Consider the following 24,404-nt stretch of genomic DNA (forward strand, 5'->3'; position numbering starts at 1 on the left):
ATACCTATCTTCAGAAAATATTTCAAGCTGATTATTCAAATATAAATACAATGTGCAGGGGGCTGGGAATATGGCCCAGTGGCAAGAGTGCTCGCCTTGCATACATGAAGCCCTGGGTTCGATTCCCCAGCACCACATATATAGAAAATGACCAGAAGTGGCACTGTGGCTCAAGTGGTAGAGTGCTAGCCTTGAGCAAAAAGAAGCCAGGGACAGTGCTCAGGCCCTGAGTCCAAGGCCCAGGACTTGCAAATAATAATAATAATAATAATAATAATACAATGTGGGAGCAAGTTGAAGTGATTTAAAAAAAAAAATTATCTGCCACTCAGGACTAACAGTGAAACTGGTTCCACTCAAATGTGGAGAACTGAGAACTTTTTATATGGGGTGGGGGGAGGGGGGAGGGGGAAGCAGCTAAAAGATGAAAAGAATTATTAAGAGGTACATTTGCTTTTAATGGCAGTAATGAAAGAATGCAGCTATACACATTTAGCTGAGTAAATATTTTAATGCAGCCTACTGTGAAAGCCTTAGCATATATTCAGTTTGTTTTCATTGTGGTTATATACAATTTCTAAGCAAATGTTTCCTAAAAGCTTAAATGAAGTCCTCCAATCAGTAACACAAGTGTGACAAACATTAAATAGGCAAAGTAGATAACAGGAAACAAAGACAAAGACTGCTCTTTAACTTGTATTGAGGAGGAGGAGATAAACTGAAAGGGAAAATCAGTCACTAAAGGGAACAAAGTTTTACTGCTATTCTCCATTTTTTAAAAAAATGTTAAAACAGCCAAACAGTTGTAAAACCAAGATGTGTTTTTTGAGTTTTTCCTAATCTGCCTCTATAGCTTCTAGGGTTAGAGCCACAACTCAGATAAATTGTTCATGTATGACATTTGTTATGAACTAGTTAAAAACAAAAGTTAAAAATGTCCAAATTTTAATGATTTTCATATGTATTAACAATAATGCAAACAAATTATATAAATTTCCAGGCCCGCAATGAAGAGCAGTGAACTGTTACACACATGTGAGTGTGTGAGTATATGTGTGTGGTGTGTGTGTGTGTCACCATGTATCTAATAGGTAACTGGTAATCTAGTAATTAGTAACTGGTTATAGTTAATAAAACATATGAAATAGAAATGTCACATTTTCATGCTAAGAATAACTCAACTAAAATACTCTGAAAGTATGATTCTTCATAAAATAGATGCCTATCTAGCTGCTTCTCTGACTTCCATTAGATCAAGGAATTACATGTATTTAAAAAATATATTTTCTTCTTCCAAAATCTGCATCCATGAAGTCCAAGTACTAAGCTGACCCAGGCTAAATAAACTACATTCAGGGGAACTCTCTATACCTACATGAGGTAATGAGACTTCCAAGGCACTAGGATATTAAATGGCAGAAGGGTCTAGAAATAGCATATTAGCAAGATTCATGGAAGAGATTTCTCTAGAATAAAATGTTGAATAATGATGAGATTGATCCATAGCATTTCTATTTCATAATGGCAGATGTGGCTTTTGGGAGACAGTGGCATCATTAGTTTGAGATGAAAAGTTTGATTATCTTGATTCATCATGTGCCTTACTGGCACTCCAATCATGATGTTCTCATGATATACCTTGGTATCTGTCTGATAGCTAGTTATAGTTCAACTTTTGGGCCACAGTATTCAAAACTTTTGTGAGCATCTTCTGCATTTTTCTGATTCTCCTCATAAATAATTTGGACCCATCATGGTTTTTCTATTGTACTGGAGGAGGGAAAACAGGCTTCTCAGTCTCAGGAGGTTTCACTGCTGCTTCTTTTTTAAACTTAGAAATCTGATCTTCTACTTTTGCATTTTTTTTCAATCTACACATCCATACTCAATATTACCTTCTCTTTTGAAATCATTGAGAATTAAGCATTTTGATCATCTGTACATGGTTGTTCAGGGATTGGTGAGGAGAGAGCCCCACATTTGCCTCCAAATGCTGGATCCGTCTTAGCATCTGCAGAAGATCTCAACCGTTTGGACAGTGTGTGCAGCAAAGGTAAAAACCACAGCACTGATCAACTGAAATCAGGAATCAGAAATCTGCTCCAGATTTCAATGAATCATAATCACTGGAAATGGGCCTATGTGAAATGGTTATCCAGTTCTCCTTTCCTGAGGCCTGTCAGAACCTGGGTGAAATTCTAAAAGCAAGAGAGGTCATCTTCAAAGCTGTTGCTGTTGCTACTGTTGTGATGCCTGTCTAACTCTAGGATGTGAATAGTGATTGTCAGGGACCTCAAATTCCTGCTTGTGGTGGGATGGGAGGATAACAAGTTTGTTCTGTGCTGAATACTCCTAGGTTGGGAGGACACCCTGAACTCCTCAATGTTATCTGAAAAGAAGTCCTCACTGGATTGTGAGATCAGTCCAAGAATCAACCATATTTCTACAAAACCACCTTGATGTGGCAAAGTGGGCAACACTCCCCCAAGCCCATTCCCCTATCCCCTCCCCTTTACTGCTTCACCTCAATTGCCCTTCTCCCTCCTGAAGAACAGTTTTGGCTAGAACTATTCTATCTCTAACCGTTCAACACTAACCCTTGAGAGCTGACATCTAAAGTTAGCCATTTCTATGACCAGAAACTGGTTACAATTTCTAGTAAGGATTACCATATCATGCCTCTGAAATGTTAATGCATTTATCTTAAACAAATCTACCATTAAAAGTGATGGTCAGAGACCTTACACTTCGTGAAGCTAATTTTAAAAGACTGAATTCACTATTTTATGCCTTCTTGGGCATATGGCTGAATATAGTCTTAGCACAGTTTTCAATAACTATAATTTTCTAAGAAATAGCCAAGAGAAGTTCATTGGGGAAATCTTCAGCCTGAGACAATACACACTCTTCCATGATCTATAGTATCATTTTGATAAGCAATAAAGTACCTTTTTAAAATTCTGAGTGTGAGAATGATTTTGCACAACAGTTTGGTTATAAAACAAAAGTTTTGTTTGCATATGAAACGAGATCTTGAGAATTATGGAGATGAGCTATAGGACAGGATTATGTTAGCTAGCTAGAACTCCTGCATGTTAATGTGATTCAAGTCACAATTTAGGAAGGTAGTTCCTTACCTTTTTATTTTCTGCCCCCAAACCTATTCCACTACTTTGCCTCTACTATCAAAATATGATCTCAAGTTCATCCACTTTTTCTGATCCTCTCTATTGCTATCACTCTGGTTCAGATCAATAGTATCTCTCCCCTGTGACATTTATCCAATATTTTGGTTTTGTCTTCCTTTTCTTAAAACTCAGTTCTTTGTAGGGTTACTCAAGAAATCTTCTTAATTAGTGACTAAAATTGTATTCGCAGGCTTCAAACCTTTTGTTGTTCCTCCCACTGTATTTAAAATAGAATACACACTACTTACCCAGGATATGCCTAAGTTATTCAACTAATGTCTCTCTGACCATATCTCCTATAGTCTCCTTTGGCTATAAAGTTGGCACAATGGCTACCTTGCAACACAAACCCGTTGCTGTCTTAACTCTTTCATACTTACTACTCCCTCTCTCTGGAGTACTCTTCCTAATGATCTCCCTGTTTTTCCTGTTCCTTTTATTTCAACTCCAAAGTCATTTCCTTGGTGAGGCCTTTCTTAACCTTGTCACACAAAATAGACCATTTCTCCTATCACTGTCAAGTTCATTCTCCTAACACTGTCTTTCTCTGATCACTATCTGAGTGATAATCTTTACTCGATTAATTGTTTAATGGCCATCTGTCTCCTCCAGAATGTTGTTTTCATACATTCTTGAATTTCATTCATGTCTTGAGTGCGAAGACATTTTCTTTTCTTTTTTTTTTTTTTGCCAGTCCTGAGGCTTGAACTCAGGGCCTGAGCACTGTCGCTGCCTTCTTTTTGCTCAAGGCTAGCACTCTGCCACTTGAACCACAGCACCACTTCTGGCCTTTTTGTATATATGTGGTGTTGAGCAATGGAACCCAGGGCTTCATGTATATGAGGCAAGCACTCTTGCCACTAGGCCATATTCCCAGCCCAAAGACATTTTTTCTTTCATTATTTAATTTTTTTTTGAGGCAAGGTGTTGCTATGTAGCCTTAGTTGGCCTTGCTTGAGATCTTCCTGTGTCTAACTCCCAAACACTGGGATTACAGACCTGAACTGTCTTTAACAGTTTTTATTCACACGCAGAACAAGATTTAAACCCCTCAAGCCTTGTGTAAGTTGGTCCCTATCTACCTTCTTCCTTTACACTTCATCTCACTCTAATTCCTTGCTGATTATTCATAAAATACATTAATCTACTCTCTTCTTCATACTTCAACTATTCTTCTTGCCATAGTCCCTATGGTTATTTGTACCACAAAACTTTGCTCTTGCTTTTTCCTCCACAGGCTCATTCTACCCTCCTATCTTGGCATGAGTAGCTCCTCTGTGTCGTGAGCCTCCAGCTTCACCTGTCACCAATGCACTGAAGGCCATAGAAGATTCAGAATAAAAACTTTCCTCTTAAGAGTTAAAGAACTAAGTACTTGTCACCACCTAGTCATATCTACTTGTAATAACAGAGACTAGTCCCCTCAGGTTCACTACAGAAAACATGTACACCCATGACTTTATGAAAAATTTCAGCTGGGCCCAGAGAAAATTAGTTATAATAATAAAAATATTAATGTTGACAGTTTCTATATAAGCCTATGAATCACCACTTTTCATCCATCACACTTTATGAATCACTTTTCTAGCATTATAAGTTGTATCCACCCTTCCAAATATCCATCACAGTAGCTATTCTCTTGGTAATCATTGATGAGAATATATATAAAAGCTGACTTTAGAAATACCTTAAAATGTTACCCATCATTGAAAGATACATTTAACAATTGTTTTTCAGAGATCATTAGTCAGTCTACAAGTGATACAAGAGTATTTTAATTGGTCACCTTTTACAATAACTTTGTGAATCGATGGCCAACAGGTTAGAAAACAAAACTCTGAACTAAATTCCCATCTGCGTCAACCCAACACAGGGTTGCAGCATGGTTTTCAAGGGTCCTGGTTACTTTTACCTTCATAGTTTCCTTCCTTTATTTTATTTATTTATTTATTTTGGCCAGTCCTGGGCCTTGGACTCAGGGCCTGAGTGCTGTCCCTGGCTTCGTTTTGCTCAAGGCTAGCACTCTGCCACTTGAGCCACAGCGCCACTTCTGGCCATTTTCTGTGGTGCTGGGGAATCGAACCCAGGGCTTCATGTATATGAGGCAAGCACTCTTGCCACTAGGCCATATTCCCAGCCCAATTTCCTTCCTTTATAAAAATACGAAAATTATACCTCACTATCTTGTTGGTATACAAATAAGTTAATATTATATATTGAATGTGTTCTTTGACCTGAAAGTTCATTTTTTTTCTTCCAATTTTAAGGAAGAAATGATAACACCCTCCTTGTGAATCTTAATGCTCTCCCCAGATATAAAAGAACTATTCAGGGTATTGCATACAATAATTATTACATTGTTTAGTAGCCAGCAATTCCCATGAAGGTCAACTCCTTTCTTGTGTCTTCAAGCCAGCATTGAAAAGGGAAATTTTTTCAGTATTTGAAATATAGAATTGAAAAAGTAGAATTTCTGCTCTTTGATACTTTGCCCTAGTTAGTGTCTTTCACGACGTGCTGATTGCTTCCAAAATGTAATTCAATAGTTTAAAAAAAACAAAAGGGAAAATTTAAGAACAGAATTTTAAATTTCCAGATATAGTATTATATTGCCATGCTCATTGGTTGAATCAACTTGGACCAGAATATATCTTGGTTTCATTTACATCGTGCATAAATTCATGGAAAAATTATTAGAGCAGTCCATCACTAGATGCATTTCAGTACAAGAAAACCACATCTCAGGAAATAGTGGGAAGCAGATCTGGAAATGTGAAGATGTGAGAGGCAGAAATCAAGCAAAGAAGCAGATGATGAGGCAACTGTAAAAATGCCTAGAAATTTTCAGGGAAAGCACTGTAGGATGTAGTGCCAGCTGGATCAGAGGGTGGGGAAGAAAAGAAGCTTGAGATGATCTCCTTATGTGCATGTTAGCAGTCTACAGTCTCTCAGCTACAAATTCACGCAAAGCCTGCTTTGTGTCCTTTCCTATGCTTTGTGTCCTTTCCTGCTTTGTGTCCTTTCCTATGCTAGCTGGCACAACACTGAGCTTCGTCAATAGAGGGCGCAAAAGGAAAGGGTGTTGCTTCCTGTTTCTGGTGTGTACACCTTTCCCAACACCTGCTCCAGGATCACTGGAAGCTTCCTCGATTTCTGGTGGCCCGCAGTCACCTCCAGGAAACCTCCTTGGATGGCTTTGTAGCAGAATGCCTTCTCTGGTAAAATAAATACATCTCTGTGAACTGCTTTCCTTGGTACCCTAAAGGGCTGATATCTGGCAAATTCTGCCAGCACAACCTTTTGTCTGCTTATCTTGTCCAACAAGGTTTGGATCCATGCTCTCCATCTCATCTCTGGGGCAGCGCCATCCCCTTTCATCTGTCATCCCCAAGTTCTTCTGATTTTACTTCTCTCTAAGCCATCTCTTGTAACTTTACCTTTTCTTTCCTTTTCTTTTTTTTTACTTTTTTTTCTTCCCATTCAGTACTGAAGTTCAAACCCAATCCTCATGTATGCTAGGCAAGTGCCCTACCACTTGAGCTACAACCTTAGCCCATTTATGTTTATTTTGTTTTTGAAATAAAGTTATGATAAGTTCACCTATCCTGGCCTGGATCTCAAGATCCTCCTGTGTCTATGTCCTCAATATCTGGGTCTGGTATGGCAAGTGTACATGACTATATTTGGTTACTCTTTTTGTTTTTCTATAGTTTTTTTTTTCTTTCCAGAGCTGAGGACCAAACTCAGGACCTTGTGCTCGCCAGGCAGGTGCTCTTCTGCTGAGCTGAACCCCCAGCCCCTTGGCTACTTTTTATCGCTATTTGTGTTTCTTAAATTAAACTTTTCCATGATTGCTTGTTTTCTCACCTGATTCTTCTCAAACTACTACTTGGTTCCTAAATTCAAAGGATAATGATATTACAAATGAGTATGAAAAAAGGAGAGGACGATGTCTGGACGAAAAATAATTTGCTCCATTTTATACCTGTCAAACTAAGTGTCTTAACAGACATTTCAGCTGAGTTTAATGTTGACTACAATAAGGGAAACTACTATCCACTCTGAGCTTTGGTTGTGTTCTAAGGGGACAGAGAAAAATAGAAAGCAAAGTGAAAACGCCTGGGAATCAGAATTTTTCCTTAAGGTAAGTTTTTCAAAGCAGAAGGGAGGAGATTGAGGGCAAAGATTATGAGGTAGGTCCAGAATTGGTGAAAATAACAATGATGATTTTGGAGCAAGATATTAAAATAATCTTTGGTGTAACACTTCTTTTGATGTTCCCATTTAATAGTCAATTATATATTTTTGTGTTGATGCCATAACAATTTATCACAAACCCTGTGACTTAACCACATAAAAAAATTTATTAGGTCAAACATCCTAAGAATCCAGATTCATTCTGATTGCCTGCATCCTGGGCTCATGACCTCTTCTTCATATTACTCTAACCTCTGTTTCTATCATCCTATTTTCTCTCACTCTCCTCTGGATGACTCACAGTGTCTGGTAAGAGGTTTCTTTGTGAAATGCAAATCAAAACAACATTGAGATTCCACCTCACCCCAGTAAGAATGTCCATTATCAGGAAAACTAACAACAACAAATGCTGGAGGGGATGTGGCCAAAAGGAAACCCTACTACATTGTTGGTGAGAATGTAAATTTGTTCAGCCACTCTGGAAAGTGGTATGGAGGTTCCTCAGCAGGCTGAACATAGAGCTTCCCTATGACACAGCTGCCCCACTTTGGGGCATCTACAAAAAGATTACAAGCAAGACCACACTAAAGCCACCAGCACAACAATGTTCATCACAGCACAATTTGTCATAGCTAGAATATGGAAACAACCCAGATGCCCCTCAGTAGACGAGTGGACCAGGAAAATGTGGTACATATATACAGTGGAGTTCTATACCTCTATCAGAAAGAATGACATTGCCCCATTCACAAGGAAATGGAAAGACTTGGAAAAAATTATACTACGTAAAAATGAGCCAGACCCAAACAAACAAGGACTCTATGGTTTTCCTCATAGGGAATATTTAGCACATGTTTAGGCTAGTCATACCAGAAGATCACAATAGCCCAATGTCTATGCCCTTATGAACACATAAGATGATGCTAAATGAAATGAACTCCACATTATGGAAACAAGTGTTATATCATTGTTGTAATTATTTTCAGCATGCCATGTGAAACCATACCCTTTTTTTTCTCTTGTATTCTCTTCCGGTGGTTTCACCCCTGCTATCACTGTATCTGATCTTAGTACCCTGGATACTGTATATATGTGTATTAGAACTGGGGAAGGGAAAGGGATCAAAATCGAGAGACAAAGGATAAAAAGACAAATTATTCCAAAAGCAATACTTGCAAAACCATTTGGTGTAAACCAACTGAACAACTCATGGAAGGAGAGGGAAAAAGGGAGGAAGGAGGCAAGGGAAAAATGAGGTAGGAGGTAACAAGTTGAACATGAAATGTATTCACTGCCTTACATATGGAACTGTACCCCCTCTGTAATTCACTTTGACAATAAAGGGGAAAAAAAAGAGATTTCTTTGCAACTTCACATAGAAGAAGGCAAAGGACAAAAAGAAAACAAAAGCTGTGTTCTCATGTGGCAAAAGACTGGTCTAAAAACATGGGCTAACCCATTTGCCTTCAGCCCTTTTATAAGGTACTAATTAATTCCTTCATAAGGGTGGGGCCCTCCTGACTTAATTATTTCCCCTCAGGCTTTACAATTAATTCTACACTGTGGAGATTAATTTTTCAACATGAGTTTTTTAGGAGGCTCACTCACACCATCCCAACCAGTAATAGCCAATGTGGGAGAAAAAGCTAGGTCTTCTTTTGCTTTCTCTTCCAGTTTACTCTTTGCTCTTCTACAAACCCACAATTCTCCATTCTTTCTAAATCCATAGTTGCTTCTCAGCCACTCACATCCCTGCTATATGACAGGATGCACAGCTCACCCACTTTCTGGTTTCTTCTAGACTGACACTTTCTGTCCTTGAACTGATGCCTGATTTGTTTGTTTGGCTTGTTTGTAAAATAGTTGATACTTAGTTTTATTTGTTATCACTCTCATTAAAATATGGGGAAAGTAACCCTGGCTGTTTGAGAATGAAAAGAATTGTTACTAAAAAATCAGGAGACAAGAGGAATGATTGAAGCTGTCTTGCAAAGCCCAGAAAGTACATTGTAACTTTCCAGAAGCATTTGGCTTTAGAATCAGATGAGTGCTAGGATTCAGGGTAAATAACCTGGAAATGGTGTGATGTTGAGAAAGTTACGTTACTTCCTTGAGGGTTGTTTTTTTTCCCTTGAAAATAGAAAGAAAAATAATCAGCTTTCTGGCCTCAGTTGAGAAAACCAGAGACAAATAGATTATACGTGTTGAACATTGTGCCTTGCACAACAGTAATGAAGAGTATGTCATCTATGATCATCTATGATTACCTGTGGCAGAGCTGATGGTGCTCTTGCCCTGTAGCTTCATAACACAATGGCAGACTGCAGGGCTTGCCCCTTGGTTCTGCCAGCAGTGTCTTCTACCCCCAGGATTATGGAGAGGAATCATACACTCCCCTCTCCCACCTAGAGTTTTCTGCAATTCTATTTCTCAATGCAGTCTGTAAAACTAAGAAAAGACATTGTTGTAACTCTTGAAAGTTTAGTTCAGATTCATTCTGATACATAAACTGGAATATGTGCATGTACAAGTGTGTGTGTATATATACACACATATATACAAACGTATATAAATATGCAGACTTATACATATGTATTTGCAATTGTTTGTATATGTATATGTCTTTAATTTATAGTAAAATGTCACCTGATTTGTAGATCAGAATACTGCTCTCACAAGATTTATTACTGGGTTTTCCCCCTCAATTGTAAACGTACAACTAAAGCCACACCCTTGCATCCCATTTTAAAACAATATCTTCAAAACCGAATGCTTCTTTTTTTCTTTTTTGACTTTTTTTAAATTTTTTTAAAATGTACAGAGAGGGGGCTGGGGATATGGCCTAGTGGCAAGAGTGCTTGCCTTGTATACATGAAGCCCTGGGTTCAATTCCCCAGCACCACATATACAAAAAATGGCCAGAAGTGGCGCTGCGGCTCAAGTGGCAGAGTTGCTAGCCTTGAGCAAAAAGAAGCCAGGGACAGTGCTCAGGCCTGGTGTCCAAGGCCCAGGATTGGCAAAAAAAAAAAAAATGTACAGAGAGATTACAGTTTCATACGTTAGGCATTAGATATATTTCTTGTACTGTTTGTTACCTCCTCCCTCATTTCCCCTCCTCCCCCCTTAGATTTTTTTTTTTAATCCCCTTTCTGGAGAATTATTTCACTTTCTTTCTCTGTTATTTGCGGGACTTTAAGTTCTCAGCCTTCTGCCAGCAGAGTCTTTGCAGGTTTTCATCCAGAACTGAGTAGAAAAATCATTTATCAGATTGAAATAGCCACACTGTGAAACAGATCTCATAATTTCTAATTTTGCTACTTCTCCATGAATGCTTCTTACAATTAACTATGTTTCACATGTATGTCAGCTAGATGGCAGTCATGGCACAGTGGATTTTAAGTTAGCATTGATGAGGTAGTTTGTCTAAAAGTTATTTGAACAGTAAGTTTGATCTAGCAATTCTATTGTTATATTTGTATACCCAAAATAATTGAAAATACTTTTCTAAACTTGTATATGAAATTTATAAGCATTTTGCATTGCGCCCCTATAAAAGAAGGCAGCCAAATATCCATTTACTAATGAGTGGATAAGCAAAATACAGTATGTGCATACAATAGGATATAGTCATAAGAATAAAAAGTACAGATTGATTCTATAACATAGACAAACACTGAGAACATTATACTAAGTTGAAGGGAGACATAAAAGGCCCTATATTGTATGAGTTTATTTGTATGGAATATTTAGAATAGGCAAATCCATAGCGTTAGAAAGTAGGTTAGTGTTTGCCAAAAAGATAGGTACAGGGAGATTTAACAAAAAGTCATAAACCTTATGTGAAAAAATGTATGAAACAACAGAAAGCTTCTGGGTCAGATTAAGAAAGTGCCATCATCAAATGTGCCTGAGATTCACTGATACACAATATGTGATAGCAATGTTTGCTGGACACTAGCAAGATCACTAAATTATATGGGTATGTAAATGACCAAGGACTACAAGTTACCATAGACAAAGGTTTCCTTGTACCTTCATTTCTACAGCAGAGTGTAGTTAATTTTGGTCTAGGAGACATATTAACTATTAACTGTTTTATTATTATCTGCAAAATAATAATTGCTTTTACATTTTTAAATGGTTGAAAAATAGTAAAGGAGCATTCCTACTTAATTATAAATAAAAAGTGCATGAAGTTTCACTGTCAGCTTCCACAAATAAAGTTTCTCTGGAACAAATTCATGCTCATTTTGTGTGAGAATTGCAGAGTTGAATGGTTACAGCAGAGACTGTATAGTCTACAAGTCTAATATATTATGTGCCTATTTGTAGGAACCTTAGTCTCTACTGATCTGAAATATTATTTGTAGGCAGTGGCTCATAACTGTAATCCTAGCTACTTAGGAGCCTGAGATCTCAGGGTTGCACTTTGAAGCCATCATAGACAAGAAAGTCTGTGTAACTCTCATCTCCAATTAATCACCAAAAATCTGTGGGTCAAGTTGTATAGCTTTATCCTCAAGCACAAAAGCTCAGGGACAGCACCTGAGCCCCGAGTTCAAGCCTCAGAACTAGTACACACACACACACACACACACACACACACACACACACACACACACTCACACACACTATTTACAAGAGTTAGAGGGGGGGGGGTCTCTAAATTTTCTATCAAGATTTCAAAGGAAAGCCAAGGAAGGGACACAGTGTTTTGTAAGTAGGATAGTGGAAGGCTTTGGGAGTCTTGAGGATGGGCTTAATACACTTTCCTTGTGAATCGACATAACTCTCTGGGACCCAGAAGTTAAATACTGTAGTTTGGTTCTAGAATGTGCTTTACAAAGGTCCTCAGTTAAAGACTCAGTCTCCAGCTTGGCACTGTTATCACTATTATGGAGTGGTGGGAAAAAAAAGTCGAGTCCTAATAGGAGGTTTTAGACTGTTGGGGGACTGCTGCTGATAGGGATTGTAGGGCTCTCTTGCTCTCTGTCTCTCTGTCTCTCTCTCTTTCTCCTTCTTCCCCTACACCATCATTAAGTGAATGACTTTGCTATGCCATGAACTCCTACCATGACACTTTATAATGATAAAACCAAAGGCCCCAAAGCAAGGAAACCAACGAGACTGAAATCTCTTAAACTATGAGCCTCAAATAAACTTTTCTTCTCTTTTAGCTTATTATCTCAAGTATTTGTTACAGCAATGGAAAATTCTCTACCACATAGACATTAAAGAGGGAGCTGCCATAACTTTATTTATTTTTTTATTTATTTTTTGGCAATAAAAGGACTCAAGGTCCAGAGCAGTGTAGCTTTAGCTCTCCCAGTTTTGAATCTTTTCTAGTTCTATAGTTCTCTGATGACTATTTCAGCTTCCTGTGGAAACATTAACCCCATCATTTAGACTATAGTGACACTTTTCCTGCCTGCTCAATTAAGTTTATATTGTTTTTATGTTTCCAGCTGATTTTAATAGGCAATCTCTTTGAGGCCTATGACTGTCCTTACACATATAAAGTACTCTGTCAATACTGAGGTAGAGGACATAGTCTTCCCATCCTGCTGATCTTTTAGTGGCTTCTCAAGATTTCTGTTACCAGTATCTATCTCTTATTACCTGGGAACGTTTTACAAGAAGTCCAATGAGTCTTTCTAACTAAATTTCTGATAGGTGAAAAGAACAGAGGTGTTAAAAACTCCTTAATAACTCAACAAAAACCTCCAGGAAATGACACACTCATGCCCCAAACGCCTGACTTCTGCATATTTCAGTCAGTTCCCAGGAGGTCCTCAGGTAATTAAACTCTAGTTTTCCCACTGTGGTAGTTCAGTTCCAATCATTTCTTATTCATTGTTTTTCCCTCATATTTTGCTTCTGCAATTTATAGCAGTGTTTCCTCAAATGTCAAAATACAGTGTCTGAGCTAAAACTCTTGCTTCTGTTTCTATGTCTAGAAGAATCCAAACTAAAATACTGAAATTAAAAATCACATCTCTCATAGAAGTTTAAGTTTTATCAGCTGTGCTTGATAAAGCACAGAATTTCCAGAACTTTAAAGTCTTCTATTAAAAATCATAATGAAGACAAACTAGAAATATATTTGCACTCCACTCAGAAAAGAAGTGTGGGGAAGGTAGGTGATAGGTTTATCCAGGGCAAGTATAAATGAAGTAAAATGTTAGCTATTATCCTCAATAAATTCCTTATTCTCAGTAATTCCTTTGGTAGGCTTCAATGGGGAAACAAAGTCACTTCAATTGTAATATAACTATGTTTATAGTATGATCTAGGCTTTTAAAAATATCTTGTACAAGAAGAGAAGCTAGAATAGCTTTCTACCCCGATAACTGTTTCTTTCAGACAGCATCGCCAGGACTCCATCTTGCAGTGGGACATCTCCCATTATAGACTCCCAAGTACAGTGATTGGAGAGGATGGAATAGACTTAGATGGTTTTGGGTTCTAATCCTAGGTACACTCTTGGCAACTGTGTGACAGTGAACAAGTTGTTTCTCTGAGACTAATTTTTTTCTAAACCATATTGCAACATTATGATGCTGTACAAGTTGTTTTGTGAAATCTTGTGATGCGTTTTGTTTTTTGTTTTGTTTTGATTTGTTTGTTTTTCCAATCCTGGAGCTTGGACTCAGGGCCTAAACACTGCTCCTGGCTTCTTTTTGCTCATGGCTAGCACTTTACCACTAGAGCCATGGCACTACTTCTGGCTTTTTCTGTTTATGTGGTGCTGAGGAATCGAACCCAGGACATTGTGCATGTTAGGCAAGCACTCTACTGCTAAGCCACATTCCCAGCCTCTGCTGCATATTTTTATTTTCCTATTACTATTAGTAAAAATACCATGCTCTCAACTATGTTTGAGCCTTCATATGTCGAAGCCTTCCAACCATACCTGGAAGCATACTTAGGCCACCTTACCAGGTTTACACATATGAAAAAGAATAGGTCATGAAGGTTATCTGGCAAATATAAAATTGTTTATGAAGATTGCCAAAAAATGATCAATGATGACAGAGATAAAAACCAAACAAATAAATCCATGAATATACTTCAGGGAATGGATTTTTCTCTAAAAACACTTGACAAAGTCAGAAATGAAAGAAGACAGTTGGTCAAAAGCTGGAGATTGTTGTATACCTGTGGAAAGATGAAATAGCAAGAAAAATACAGACTTCAGGAGGATAAGAAGAGGAGTTAAACTGAAAAATGGAAGAAGTATAACCATAGGCAGGTTAATAGCAAATACAGAGAGCCAGACAAAAGAGAAGTCCTACTATGTTGGGCAAGTAGCAGTGCAGAAGGCATGAGATGGTTAAAGATGAAAAGGTCTGAAAGAGGAGGGTGCTTAGGATTCAAATAATAGCCAACCATTAAGGATACATAGATAATGGGTTATTCATACCCTGTGGATCTCAGCACTGTTGGCCCATGAAAATACTGTGAGGTTTTGTTCTCCAACCAAGTGTTTCACATTTGTGGGTCTCTGTGTCATGGAGATGATCATATCTTTAAAAGCTGCCTTGTAGATTCTGGTGACCATAGCAGTTGATAATTGCAACCTGCTTTGAATACAAATAACTCAAAATTAAATAGAAGAATTGATACAGAGTAGCTCAGTTTTATTTCTCTACACCCTTCCCCCTACCATATTGTTACCTGAATAGTTCATACAAACTGGCAGTTACCATAATATGCAAGATCCCAGCAGGATTTCAGAGGGGTGGAGCCTTTGCTGCTACAGGACAGATGCTTCTTTTGGTCAAAATGTGGGACTGAAGAAAGGGATATGTAGAGTAGAAGAAAGGACATAGGACCAGGGAGCAGAAGGGTAAGCCGTATCTGCATACCTGGCTATCCAATAATATATGTGACTGAGTAACAGACCTGCCTGACTGAATAAGAGTTATTTCCACAGAGAACAATGAAGCCATCTGGTTTGCTGCACTGTATACAATGTTATTTCTGCTTTTATTTATATCTCCTTAGAGAAAATGATTGTCTTGAGTTTTAAAAAGAATTTTCTTCTCCATGAATTACTTATTATGCTATCCCTCCTCCTATGCTGAGATTTGAAAGGATATAGTCCCTGATATAGATCTGTTGCTTCACACATAATTAAAATCAAATCAGAATTAAATTAATTAGAGGCAAAAAAAAACCACCGAAAGAATCAACAAAACAAAGAGTTGGTTCTTCGAAAAAATTAACAAGATAGAAAGACCCCTAGCAAAACTGACCAAAAAATGAAGGCAGCACACTCAAATAAATAAGATTAGAGATGAAACAGGTAACATCACCACAGAAGCAACCAAAATTCAGAACACAATAAGTGACTATTTTGCAAACCTTTATGCCAACAAATTCCAGAACTTGGCAGAAATGGATGATTTCCAAGAAAAAATTCATATCCCCAAACTCAACCATGAAGATTGAAACCTTCTAAACAGACCCATATCCAGCATTGAAATAGAAACGGCAATAAGTGATCTCCCATCCAAGAAAAGCCCAGGTTCAGATGGATTCACAGCAGAATTCTACAAGGCCTTCAAAACAGAACCACACCAATATTTCTCACACTCTTCATTGAAATTGAAAGAGAATGTTCACTACCAGACACATTCTATGAAGCCAGTATAACCCTCATCCCAAAACCAGGCAGGGACTCATAAGGGAAAGAGAACTATAGACCAATTTCCCTGATGAACATTGATGCAAAAATTCTCAACAAAATTCTGGCCAATTGACGTCAACAGGTCATCAAAAAAATCATGCACCATGATCAAACTGGATTCATCCCAGGGAGGCAAAGTTGGTTCAATATACACAAGTCAATTAATGTAATCCACCACATCAACCGGAGCAAGGTAAAGAACCACATGGTTATATCTCTAAATGCAGAAAAGGCATTTGATAAAATCTAGCACCCATTTATGCTAAAAGCCCTGGAAAAACTGGGATTCCAGGGAACACTCCTCAATATAATGAAGGCAGTTTATGACAAACCAACAGCAAGCATAATTCTAAATGGTGAAAAACTAAAACCATTCCCTTTAAAATCAGGAGCAAGACAGGGATGTCTGCTCTCTCCCCTTCACTTCAACATAATACTAGAATTCCTAGCCAGAGCAATTAGGCAAGAAGAAAACATAAAGGGGATCCAAATAGGAAAAGATGAAGTTAAACTTTCTCTCTTCACAGATGACATGATCCTATACCCAAAGAACGCCATAGACTCTACTCCCAAGCTACGAGAGCTGATCCAAAATTTTGGCAAAGTTGCAGGATATAAAATAAACCCTCAAAAATCAATGGCCTTTCTATATGCTAATGACCTGAACGCTGAGGGTGAACTCAGGAAAGCAACTCCTTTTGCAATAGCATCAAAAAACATAAAATACCTAGGAATAACCTTAACCAAAGAAGTGAAAGACCTCTATGATGAGAACTTTAAAAACATGAAAAATGAAATTAAGGCAGAACTAAGGAAATGGAAAAACCTCCCATGCTTCTGGATTGGGAGGATTAATATAATCAAAATGGCAATATTGCCAAAGGCTATCTACAAATTCAATGCAATACCCATTAATATCCCGTCACCATTCTTTAATGAAATAGAGGAAGCAATCCAGAAATTCATATGGAACAATAAAAGACCCAGAATAGCAAAAACAATCCTAAGCAGAAAGAACAGTGCTGGAGGAATTACAATACCCAACTTCAAGCTGAATAATAAAGCTATAGTAATAAAAACAGCTTGGTATTGGCAGCGGAACAGGCCTGAAGACCAATGGAACAGAATTGAAGACCCAGAAATGAACCCACAGAACTACGCCTACTAAATCTTTGATAAAGGAGCTAAAAAAAAAAATAGTCTGGAAGAAATACAGCCTCTTTAACAAATGGTGCTAGCAAAACTGGCTCAACACATGCAACAAACTAAAACTACATCCCTGTATATCACCCTGCACCAAAATCAATTCCAAATGGATCCAAGACCTCGAAATTAAAACAGACACCCTGAAAACACTAAAGGAAAGAGTAGGAGAAACACTTGGGCTCCTTGGCACAGGATGGAACTCCCTAAACAAAGACTCAGAAATGCTACAAATCAAAGAAAGGATGGACAAATGGGACTGCATCAAACTGCAGAGCTTCTTCAGGACAAAAGACATAGCTCGCGAGCTGGGGATATAGCCTAGTGGCAAGAGTGCCTGCCTCGGATACACGAGGCCCTAGGTTCGATTCCCCAGCACCACATATACAGAAAATGGCCAGAAGTGGCGCTGTGGCTCAAGTGGCAGAGTGCTAGCCTTGAGCGGGAAGAAGCCAGGGACAGTGCTCAGGCCCTGAGTCCAAGGCCCAGGACTGGCAAAAAAAAAAAAAAAAAAAAAAAAGACATAACTCGCAAGATAAACAGAAATCCCACAGACTGGGAAAAGATCGTTACCAGCCATACAACAGACAAAGGCCTCATATCTAAAATATATGCAGAACTAAAAGAATTACATCCCTCCAAAATAAAACCACAAAGAACCAATAGCCCCCTCAACAAGTGGGCTAAAGACTTAAAAAGAGACTTCTCTGATGAGGAAATGAGAATGGCCAAGAGACATCATTGGCCATAAAAGAAATGCAAATCAAACAACATTGAGATTCCATCTCACCCCAGTAAGAATGTCCTATATCAAGAAAACTAACAATAACAATTGTTGGAGGGGATGTGGCCAAAAGAGAACCCTACTTCATTGTTGGTGGGAATGTAAACTGGTTCAGCCACTCTGGAAAGCAGTATGGAGATTCCTCAGAAAGCTAAACATAAAGCTCCCCTATGACCCAGCAGCCCCACTTTTGGGCATCTACACAAAAGACCACAAACAAGAACACAGCCCAACAAATGTTCATCGCAGCACAATTTGTCATAGCTAGAATATGGAACCAATCCAGATGCCCCTCAGTAGATGAATGGATCAGGAAAATGTGGTACATATACACAATGGAATTGTATGCCTCTATCAGAAAGAATAACATTGCCCCATTTGTTAAGAAATGGAAAGACTTGGAAAAAATTATACTAAGTGAAGTGAGCCAGACCCAAAGAAACATGGACTCTATGGTCTTCCTCATAGGGAATAATTAGCACAGGTTTAGGCAAGTCACAGCAGAGGATCACAAGAGCCCAATAGCTATACCCTTATGAACACATAAGATGATGCTAAGTGAAATGAACTCCATGTTATGGAAATGATTGTTGTATCACTGTTGTAACTACTTTCAACATGCTACGTGTAACTGTAGCTTATATTATTGATGATCTTCTTGTATCCCCTTCCTGTGGTGTACCTGCATTATCTCTGTATCTTATCTGAGTACATTGGAAACTGTGTATACTGGTATTAGAACTAGGAAACTGAAAGGGAATACCAAAATCGAGAGACACGGGGTAAAAATGACAAATGACTACAAAAGCAATACTTGCAAAACAGTTTGGTGTAAATGAACGGAACAACTCATGGGGGATAAAGGAAAGGGGTCGAGGGGAGGGGGGAATTAGGGAGGAGATAACAAATAGTACAAGAAATGTATCCAATGCCTAACATATGAAACTGTAACCTCTCTGTACATCAGATCTGTTGCTTCAGAGACTGGTGTTGAATTTATCCATAATGAGCTAGTACATAGTTCTCAATATACAGTGATGGATATCAAAAGTCATCTTTTTGTCCTTAGACAGAATGCAGCCCTCCTTACTTTGAGTGCAAAGGCCTTGGCACTTTGCTTACAGTTATTCTAGCCCTACCCATCTAACAGAACTGGGTTTAGTCTAACTCTAACTAGGCAATGCTCATTTCATGTAAAGGATTTGCTTTATCCACAAGCTCTCTGCTCAACTCTGACACTGAGTAAGCACCTGAATATTGTTTCATCCAAGCTAATTTTCTATCTCAGTATGACCTGGATTTATGTCTTCATCACTAGGAGTGAAATCAATTTCAGAAAGGGGGAAAAAAAAGGCATGCGGTAACGTTGTGACCATATAATAATAATTATTATTATTGTTATTTTTGACAGTCCTGGGGCTTGGACTCAGGGCCTGAGCACTGTCCCTGGCTTCTTTTTGCTCAAGGCTAGCACTCTGCCACTTGAGCCACAGTGCCACTTCTGGCCATTTTCTCTATATGTGGTGCTTGGGAATCGAACCCAGGGCTCATGTATACGAAGCAAGCACTCTTGCCACTAGGCCATATTCCCAGCCCCCATATAATTATTTTTTGTAACTTACAAGTAACCTATAAGACTTTTCTGAGTTTCTGAATCTGTAAATGGAGTGGACTAAAAGCAGTTCTTACAGATGCACTGTACATGACACTATAATAAAATAAATTAACCTTCATATAGATTCTTTGCTATTCAACCTGACTTCTTGTAACCCCCACAATAATGTTGGGAAGTATATTTGGTCTCTATTTGAAGAAAGCACACATGCACAGGCATGCACGCACACCTTAGAGCTTTGACTTACTGAAAGTAAGATAGTTACCAACAGCATCTCTAGGATCTGAGCTCAACCTCCCTAACTTCCACATCCTGCCTTTCTTGGCCAGAGGATGTCTGCTGATTTGGTCTGAAGAATTAGACCTTCATGGCTGGGGATATAGCCTAGTGGCAAGAGTGCCTGCCTCGGATACACGAGGCCCTAGGTTCGATTCCCCAGCACCACATATACAGAAAACGGCCAGAAGCGGCGCTGTGGCTCAAGTGGCAGAGTGCTAGCCTTGAGCGGGAAGAAGCCAGGGACAGTGCTCAGGCTCTGAGTCCAAGGCCCAGGACTGGCCAAAAAAAAAAAAAAAAAAAGAATTAGACCTTCAATAGGCTGGGGAAAAATATTTTTTATCCCACCTATCAAAGCAGGTTATGATAGAAAACAGAATTTCATAGCATAGCATTATCATGCTACAAAATGGTCATTTCTTTTTAACCATCTTCTAATTTTTTAAACTGAAGCCCGTTAAAAGAGACTTTGAAAATATCTCATTGAAAGGAGAAAAGCTGATTTTCTGTTTGCAAAGATCTTGGGGATTATATCCATCTGTCATTCGACCATTCTGTCCTTTCTCCTTCAAATTACAGATTTAACCAAATTTATCAGCCCAGGTATACTCTTGAATTTTGAATGTGTATCTTCTAACATCTATGGCTAAGAACTCTATTTTAAATCACTGAAACAGAGTTAAAAGAAATAATTCATGAAAGTTTGGCCTCGTTGGTCTCTAGCATTTATATTATAACAGTTCCTTTCCTCCCAACTATAAAACTGTAACTCCACATGAATACTTTTTTTAGTAACTGGCATGGTTCAAATATGAAATGTATCCAACAGGTTTATATACTGGGGATATTTTAACTGGTTAATGAGCTTTGGAGAAGTGACTGGATACTTACAATTGTGACCTAATCAATGGATTAATACCTTGGTGGATTCATGCTATAATGGCATTATTGGGAGGTGGTAAAAAGTAAGAGATGGGCTGTCACAGAGGGAAGCAGGTCACCGAGGGCATACCCTGGAAGGATGTATCTTGTTCTTGGTCTGATCCTTGTCCTCTGTTTTCTGGCTGCCAAGAGGAGAAGAGCTCCACTCCACCATGCCATTCTGTGAAGATGTTCTGTCTCACTACAGAATCTGAGACAATGCAAAGAGCTAGCCATAGACTATAACCTCTGAAACTGTGAGCCAAAAGAAATCCTTCCTCTCTTAAGGTTATTGTCCCAGGTGTCTTGTTATAGGAACTAGGGACTGAGACACTCTGTGATTAAAAGGTAAATGAGAGTTCAGTCAAGATTTGAAATAAGCTTGTATTTTCCACATCCAATAGAATCATAGACATTTAAAAAAATAGTCCATTATGTATGTGTGAGAATAGCTGGCTGCAACACAGCCTGAGCCAATTGTGGAGGACCTTGGGTGCCATATCAAAGATAATGTAGTATTTTCTTCAGAAAACATGGAGTCAATTTAGGATATGATTCAAGCTAGCAGGATCAGATTGATCACCTTTTCTCAGAAGATGATTTTGGTAGCAGTGAAGGAATCCATTTGTGGTATGGAAAGGATAGTGGCAGGAGGGTAGGCAGAAGGTAGGAATTGGAGCCAGGAGCCACAGTGACGTAGAGATCTCTCTGTCCTGAGTTCTGTAGGACTCAGTAACCAGACAGATATGAATTTATACAAAATGGAGTAGCCAGAGGTTTTTTATAGATTTGGAAACTTTTATAAATAATGAATATTACCCTGAAAATAATCACTATCAGAGGAGGTGTGTATTTTATATGTTGGATGGGGCTGGGAGTTGGGAATGATGAAATGGTTGGCGAGATTGGCAATACTTATATGGATTTATATGTATTATACTAGAAATTACAGGGGAACATGTATGTATTTACTGACATGATCGTGGGTGTTCAAGTCTGATAAAGGAGAAATTTAAGCTTGATCTTTAGTCATTAGTTCTCTATACTTTTTGTGACAATAGCTAACAATTTAGATTGTTCTCAGTTAACATACACATACTAACTAGCTACAGAACAATCCTGAATCTTATAAACAATTTCTTCACCTGAAAACTGGAATAATTAATACCACATCAAGATTTATTTTAAAAAGATTCTAGAGGGTTTCTTTTTTTAGATTTTATATATATATATTAGCAAAGTACATGACTTGTGGTGGTAGATAAGCAAATTGCAGGTGCTATTATTACATAAATCACAAGGGATGTGGGTACCACTCCTTGAGATAATGATTTTTATCACTGCAGAAGAGTAAAAGGGAAAATTAAAGGAGAAAAACCACTGAAAGAGGGACAGGCAAAAGAAGTTGAGCAGGTAAGAAGGGAACCAGGAAAGGATGACGACCAGACAGTCACTCCAGGAAAGCATTTCAACAAGCAAAATGGTTTCAATTCCTAAAGGCAGGAACTAAGTATTAATCTTGAATTAATAAGGGAGTTACAAATACCCTGAGGCACAGTGAGGAAATACTAAGGGAGTATGTGGGTACTCCTAGTGCTCTTCAAAGGTTAATTGTTAAAATAATTACATATCTGTGAGAGAGGAAAAAGTGTCCCAAATTTAAAGCAAAAACATAACATTCGCATGGTTAAAAACGTATTCAGGGGTTGGGAATATGGCCTAGTGGCAAGAGTGCTCGCCTCGTATACATGAAGCCCTGGGTTCGATTCCCCAGCACCGCATATATAGAAAATGGCCAGAAGTGGCACTGTGGCTCAAGTGGTTGAGTGCTAGCCTTGAGCAAAGAGAAGCCAGGGACAGTGCTCAGGCCCTGAGTCCCAAGCCCTCGGACTGGCAAAAAAAAAAAAAACACAAAAAACGTATTGAAGCATAGCTAGCATAGTTAATGTATGCTACTAAGGTTTCCACTCGTGATACAAGGAAAAAGTAGCCTCTCATTTTCTGATTGTGACAGGATTGAATGAGGAAATACAGGACTTACAAACATGGAAGGAGGTGATTTTTTGATTCAGGTATACAAGAACTTAATTGAAACAAAAGTGCAATGAAACTGGCCATAAGCTTCAATGGAGAAACTTAAAAGCCTCCCCTCCAACACAGGACCAGGTGCAGAGTAGACTCCAGATGTTGTAATGGGACAGGGTGCAGCCACCTTCCAGCCACTTGTCTGCAAAGATCAGCTGCTGCTGGTCAGGGGGATGCCCTCCTTGCCCTGGATGGTGTCACTGGGCTCCACCTCCAGCGTGATGATCTTGCCAGTCAGGGTCTTCATGAAGATCTGCATGCCATCTCAGAGATGGAACACCACATACAGAGTAAACTCTTGAAGGAGGTGATTTTTGCAACCCAGAAAGAATCCTGTCAACAGTGAAGAGTCTGTTGACTCCAAAACAAAACCTGAATATAAAGTTTGAATTGAAAAAAAAAAGTTCAAACAAAAAATATGGAAATAATCTACTTTTCCTACCTACTCAATCTAATCCATCCACAGATGCTGTTAGTTTGACTTTCAAAAATCAATTTCATATCCAATACTTCCTATGGTGGATTTCTCCTGGATTGACTGAATTACACTGGAATTACATTCCCCAGAACTCAGTTCTCTATTCTTTTGTAGGTTAGAGTTGGGCATCAGAGAAATCTGCATGAAGTTTTCAACTTGGAAGCGCAGCTTTCTCAGTGCAGTGCATGGGACTTGCTGCTTCTCACTAATTTGTTTGGTTTGCTTGGTTGGAGTGGAGTCAAAATGTCCTGAAGCCTCTCCAACTCCCTCCAAGCCTCTTCTTCCATTAGCTCCTTGTTCTAAACCAGTTGGTCATGTAAAGAGATCACCCTGCATCCATAAGGCACAGAAGGACAGGTACAGATCCAGTTTGTCCACAGTTCCCTTCACATTTGGCTATTCTTCCCATATACTGGACCTACTAACTTCAGTATCTTCAGGTTTCCCATTAAACATCCAGGCAACAGCCTTCCATGGACATGATCACTTCACACAATTGGGTAAGTCCCAAGCCCTACAACAAATCCTGTATTTCATGAAACTCACCGTTGTTTTCCCAGATAAACCCTGAGTGATATAGAAATAGATATCAGAAGTGGTTCCATGGGGCGGTGATCCTCTAAATTAGTTCCATGTTTGCTGGAATAGGATTTCAGATAAAATTAAAAAGCCAATAGGAAAAAGAATGTAAGTAGTCAAGTGCTGGTGGCTCATGTCTGTAACTTTAGATGCTTAGAAGGCTGGAATCTGGAGTGTCTCAGTTTGTGGCCACCCTAGAAAAGTTCACTAGACTATCCTCAAATAACTAGTAAAAGGTATAGTCAGATGTGTGGCAGTAGTGGCACAACAGCAGTCTAGCTAGCATGAGGCCCTGGTGTTGAATCCCCCCTATACTACCACTGTTAGTAGTTTGTCCACCTCAGGCCCTCAGCCCCTTCCACTAGCCCCCAGTTCCACCTATACCT

At 38.7% G+C, this 24,404-nt stretch overlaps 1 pseudogene; it reads right to left on the reverse strand.

Moving 5' to 3' along the window:
• Positions 1-1,449: 1,449 nt before the first annotated feature.
• LOC125345430 lies at positions 1,450-6,566 on the reverse strand (annotated as a pseudogene).
• Positions 6,567-24,404: the final 17,838 nt, after the last annotated feature.

This window comes from Perognathus longimembris, chromosome 2 (genome assembly GCF_023159225.1).
Source record: "Perognathus longimembris pacificus isolate PPM17 chromosome 2, ASM2315922v1, whole genome shotgun sequence".
Lineage (NCBI taxonomy): Eukaryota > Metazoa > Chordata > Mammalia > Rodentia > Heteromyidae > Perognathus > Perognathus longimembris.